The sequence below is a fragment of the Gopherus flavomarginatus genome, chromosome 2, assembly GCF_025201925.1.
Source record: "Gopherus flavomarginatus isolate rGopFla2 chromosome 2, rGopFla2.mat.asm, whole genome shotgun sequence".
NCBI lineage: Eukaryota > Metazoa > Chordata > Testudines > Testudinidae > Gopherus > Gopherus flavomarginatus.
This window is the reverse complement of record NC_066618.1, coordinates 58,702,827-58,708,717: the sequence shown is the minus strand read 5'-3', so window position 1 is coordinate 58,708,717 and position 5,891 is coordinate 58,702,827. Positions and strand designations below refer to the sequence as shown.

The 5,891-nt window shown below is 42.1% G+C and overlaps 1 pseudogene; it reads left to right on the top strand.

Annotated features, from left to right (window-relative positions):
• The first annotated feature begins 1,308 nt into the window (after nucleotides 1-1,308).
• Nucleotides 1,309-4,069, top strand: LOC127043655 (uncharacterized; annotated as a pseudogene).
• Nucleotides 4,070-5,891: the final 1,822 nt, after the last annotated feature.

Sequence of the window (5,891 nt, the reverse complement as noted above, 5' to 3'; positions counted from 1 at the left end):
TATCATTACCGCTTTTAATGTTTTTAAATAATGTATTTAGTGTATTTTCAAATTATTACAAATTAATTTTTGAACGTATTTCACTAGTTATTTTTTACATTTCCTAATACATGTTACTATAGTATTGCAAATGTTTTATGGAAGGGGCCCCCAAATTTGCTTTGCCCCAGGCCCCCAGAATCCTCTGGGCGGCCCTGTCTGAGTTTTAAGCCCTGCTGCTGTGTTATGCCTGCAACAGGCAGGCCTAAGCCTGTGAGTGACCCCCATAGCAGCTGCCTGAAGAAGTGCTTGGGGGAATCATGCAGAAGGAGCGTGATATTTGTTTGAGTTCTCTCCTCATGGAGGCTGCGCTCCACTTGGTGCAGGACAGCAGTCTCAGCAGGACTCTAGGCCCAGCATCTTGTCTCAGTTTGTAGACTTGTAGCGCACCCATCACCGGGCTCAGTCTGGCACCGCTACCCCTCACCAGTGCCCTAGAAGCAGTCAAAAAAGTTGGATGGACTGGTTAGGTTAGTTGTCATGTTGTTGCTTGGCCATTGTAGAGACCACTCAATGCATAATATTCCTCTATGATGTTCTGTCCTGAGCAAAACTGGCATGTTATGAGGTAGTGCCTGTGAGGGACAGGTGTCTGTTTATGTCATCCAGCCATCATGTCTTAGGTCTTCTGGGGGGGAGCTTTTCCATCCTGCTTTCATTGGATCAAAGTCAAAGATTATTTTCATAGGGAAGTTAGTAGGCATTTAGAGCAGATGAGCATACTACCACAGAGAGCACTTGGTAACCATTTGAGTGTGTGTGACCTATTTAGTTAGAAAATGGAATTTTTCGTTCAAATTGAGTTTGTACCATTTGATGTTTTTAATCATTTGGGGGTGCATGGGCAGTTAGACAGAATGGGTTCTGCAGCACTCCCAGTCAGATTTTGATATGAAGGAAGGAAGTATAAGTGACTAAAAAAGATGTATTTCTGATTACAATCAACATTGCTTAATTTTAAGGGAAAGTCATCTTGATCTCTTAATCAATATTTACATCAAACAGTTGATGAAATTCAAATAGTTAATTATAGTAAGTGACATGAATTCTCTATCCTTTACTTTCAATAGTGAACAAGAAAAAGGACTGATAGGAATAAAATTTCATTTTTTTTTTGTTTTCAGTTGATGTAGCCTCATGGAAAATTAAAAAAAAAGGTCTGGGGCACAATTTCATAAGCAGAAGGCTGATAAGCAAAAAGAAGAAAGAAAGCAAGAAGGTTCATTTCTGAAATATCTCCATCCATTGGCCAGAGATGAAGGTAGTTCAATGTCAAAGGATCAAGCAGAGATGGAGGTGGAGGTGGGAGTTTTACAAGTTGAAGAAGAGTTTGAAGAACATAATCTGAATATTGAAGACAAATCAAATGAGACATGCGAGGATCAAAACTTGGAAGACCGTGAAAGCGAAAATGTCACTCGTTTGAATTTGAGCTTTAATGATCCTGCTACTTGGGCCAAATGTGATGATCAAGTCTGACAAATTCTGGTGGAACATGGGCCGGAACAAGTTCAGCAGTTCGATTTCCCCAAAGATAGTAAGCAAAGAAAATTCTCGACAATTCATTACAAATGTAGACTTGTTAATAGAGAAGAAATGCACTATCAATGGCTGCAGTATTCCACATCAAGTGATTCTGTCTTTTGCTTCTGCTGCAAGTTGTTTGGCAGTGGTACTATTGGCATATCATCTCTTTCTGAAAAAGACTCAAGGGATTGGAAAGACATGTCTGCAATTCTTTCACGGCACGAGAAAAGCAGTGAACATTTGATGAATGTTCAGACATGGAAGGAACTTGAATTGCGATTGAAATACGAGAGAACAATTGATGAAGAACATTTGCGCTTGATTAAGCAAGAAGAAAAGTATTGGCAGCAAATACTAAAACATCTGATTGCTTTGGTCAGAGCTCTTGGTGTGCAAATCCTGGCCTTTCGGGGAACACATGAAAAACTGCACACTTCTGGTAATGGGAATTTCCTCAAATTTGTCGAATATCTATCTTTGTTTGACCCACTTATGGATGAGCATCTTCGCAGGATTAAGGACCAGGAGATGCATGTACATTACCTAGGGAAAGACATACAGAATGAGCTTATTCAGCTTCTATCTAATGCCATCAAACAAAAAATCCTAGCATCTGCTCGTGCTGCAAAATACTTATAGACTCATAGACTCATAGACTCTAGGACTGGAAGGGACCTCGAGAGGTCATCGAGTCCAGTCCCCTGCCCTCATGGCAGGACCAAATACTGTCTAGACCATCCCTGATAGACATTTATCTAACCTACTCTTAAATATCTCCAGAGATGGAGATTCCACAACTTCCCTAGGCAATCTATTCCAGTGTTTAACTACCCTGACAGTTAGGAACTTTTTCCTAATGTCCAACCTAAATCTCCCTTGCTGCAGTTTAAGCCCATTGCTTCTTGTTCTATCATTGGAGGCTAAGGTGAACAAGTTTTCTCCCTCCTCCTGATGACACCCTTTTAGATACCTGAAAACTGCTATCATGTCCCCTCTCAGTCTTCTCTTTTCCAAACTAAACAAACCCAATTCCTTCAGCCTTCCTTCATAGGTCATGTTCTCTAGACCTTTAATCATTCTTGTTGCTCTTCTCTGGACCCTCTCCAATTTCTCCACATCTTTCTTGAAATGTGGTGCCCAGAACTGGACACAATACTCCAGTTGAGGCCTAACCAGCGCAGAGTAAAGTGGAAGAATGACTTCTCGTGTCTTGTTTACAACACACCTGTTAATGCATCCCAGAATCATGTTTGCTTTTTTTGCAACAGTATCACACTGTTGACTCATATTAAGCTTGTGGTCCACTATGACCCCTAGATCTCTTTCTGCCATACTCCTTTCTAGACAGTCTCTTCCCATTCTGTATGTGTGAAAGAATGGGATCACTCATTCTAGATTGTACACCAGATTCAGGCCACGTTGAACAAATGACCATGATCATTCGGTTTGTGGATAGGCCTACTTCAGAAACTGAGAATGAGTCTGAATCAGTATGAATAAAGGAACGCTTCTTGGGATTTGTGTCGCTTATGGAGACAACTGGAGCTGGTATGACAGAAACTATTCTTCACCAGTTAGACGTCACTGCCTATAGAAAACTTGCTTGGTCAAGGCTACGACAATGGGAGCAATATGAAAGGGAAAGAAAATGGTGTCCAGCGAACAATTTTGGATATTAATCCACGAGCCTTTTTCGTTCCTTGCAGTGCACATTCATTGAATTTGGTTGTTAATGATGCTGCAAAGTGTTGCTTGGAGGCAACTGCCTTCTTTGATTTAGTTCAACGTGTGTATGTGTATTTCTTAGCTTCTACACATCGCTGGGAAGTTCTAACATGCCATGTATCTAATCTCACAGTTAAACTATTGAGTGAAACAAGATGGGAAAGTCAAATCGATGCCTTGAAACCTCTTCGCTATCAGCTTGGTGACATCTACGATGCTCTGGTAGACATCTATGAAGACACTACTCTGACAGGATCATCTGGTAATACATCATGAGTTGATGCAAAGGCTCTTACAAAAGCCATTTCTAGTTTCAAGTTTCGTTTCTCTTGTTTTGTGGTATGACATATTGTTTGAGATCAACATAACTAGCAAACAACTTCAGGCAAAAGAATTTGATATATGTGATGCCATTAATCAACTTGGAGAAACCAAGAAGTTTCTTGCGGGCCGCAGAAGTGACGCAGCCTTTGAGAAAACATTGGTAGATGCAGGTGAGCTTGCGGAGGAGTTGGATGTACCGGCACTTTTTGAACCAGATCCAATCCATATTAGAAAGAAGAGGAAGCAGTTCCCATATAAAGCAGATGACGAACCTATTTATAATCCGAAAGAAAAATTGAAAGTGAACTTTTACTTTGCAGTCATTGACACAGCAATACATTTGGTTGAAGAAAGATTCACACTGATGCAGCAAATTAGTTCAGTATTTGGCTTCATATATGATGTTTACAGTTTACAAAATAAAACACCAAAGCAAATTATGGAACATTGCTTGAATCTGGAGAAAGCTTTGCAACATGATGAATCCAAAGATATTGATGCCTTTGACTTGTGCAGTGAATTGCAAGCTATTGCAAGACGAGTCCAAAGGAGTTCATGACCGCAAGATGTATTGAACTTCATATGGGAAAATAAGCTGATAGATAGTGTCCCTAACACAGTTATTGCTCTTCGCATCCTCTTGACTCTCCCAGCTTCTGTGGCCAATGGTGAGCGAAGCTTCTCGAAGCTCAAGTTGATAAAAACATACATGCAAACATCAATGTTGCAACAAAGATTTGTTGGGCTATCTACCTTGTCAATAGAACATGACATTGCTCACAGCATTGACTTGGAGGAACTTCTTTCTAAATTTGCTAAACTTAAAGCGTGGAAACATAAATTCTAAATTATCACATGTTACTCTGTGACCATGTATTGTGTATAATGTATGTGATTTTCTTGGGGGGTGGGGGAGGTGCGCAAGGTGGAAGTTTTGCCTAGGGCGCAAAATATCCTTGCACCGGCCCTGCTGCACAATGCAGCCTGGTTGGAGGATATATGGGAACAATATATTGTTCAAACGGCAAAATCTTATGATTGTCATGAAGCAACAGATTTTTAATATTTTAGATCAAATTGAAAAAGTTAGGTTCTTGGCAGGGTCTGATCCAAGCACATTGAAATCAATGGAGAGGCTCTCACTGACTTTAGAGGGCTTTGGATCAGGCCTTAGAAGCACAATTGAATATGCTGTAGTTTTTCTTGAAGGCAGAGAAAGCTCAAGGACATTCTGAGGCAATTCAAATAACCTCTCTCCCCATCCCTATCCCCAACCCTATGGATCATAAAGAGCAAGTAGGGATAACATGGTGAGGTAGGCAGCCTGAAGGACTCCAGGGTTTAGAGGCCTATTTCAAAAGTGCAGGTTGGAGGAACCATGAAAGAAGGGAAGGTGGAAGAGAAGGAGAGGCTTAAAGAGATGGATACAGCTAATGGATAAAAGAATGGAGAAAAGATGATCAGAGAGGATGGAGTTTGAGGGAAACAAAACAAGAGACAGAAATGAGAGGAAAGAATATGTTATTTTTCAATGAGAGAAAAAGAGAGAGCAAGGGAGAGAGAGAGAAAGAGGAAAAACAGATAGTGCAAGGGAGAGAGGGAAAAGGAAATCTTAGGACAGAGATTGGCAACCTTTGGCACGCGGCCTGCCAGGGTAAGCACTCTGGCAGGCCGGGCCAGTTTGTTTACCTGCCGTGTCCGCAGGTTCGGCAGATCGTGGCTCCCAATGGCTGCAGTTCGCCTCTCCAGGCCAATAGGGGCTGTGGGAAGCAACACGGGCTGAAGGATGAGCTGGTCACTGCTTCCCTCCGCCCCCCCCATTGTCCTGGAGCGGCAAACCGCGGCCAGTGGGAGCTGTGATCAGCCAAACCTCTGGACATGGCAGGTAAACAAACCAGCCCTGGCAGGCTATGTGCCAAAGGTTGCTGATCCCTGTCATAGGATAATATAAAAGGGAAGTCAGAGTGACTCAAAAAGTCACAACTTGAAAGCCAGTGTTCCAGCTCATCAGCTGGGGACGTTAGCATAAAGCTCCCAACAGCCATTCAGTCCAAGACCCTTTCCTCAGGGCTGGCTTTACTTTCAAACAGGAATGACAAAACAAAAAGCAAATGGACTCAAAATCCTGGTACTAATCTCCTGAGGCTTCCCCAGATTCCACCTGCTGGGAAGGGAGGGAACACACCCTTTCTCTTTGATAGCCCTCCCTGGCTAATATGGAGAGGCTCACACTAGGATTTCCTTGACCCTGGGTCTCTCTTATCTACAACTCCTAC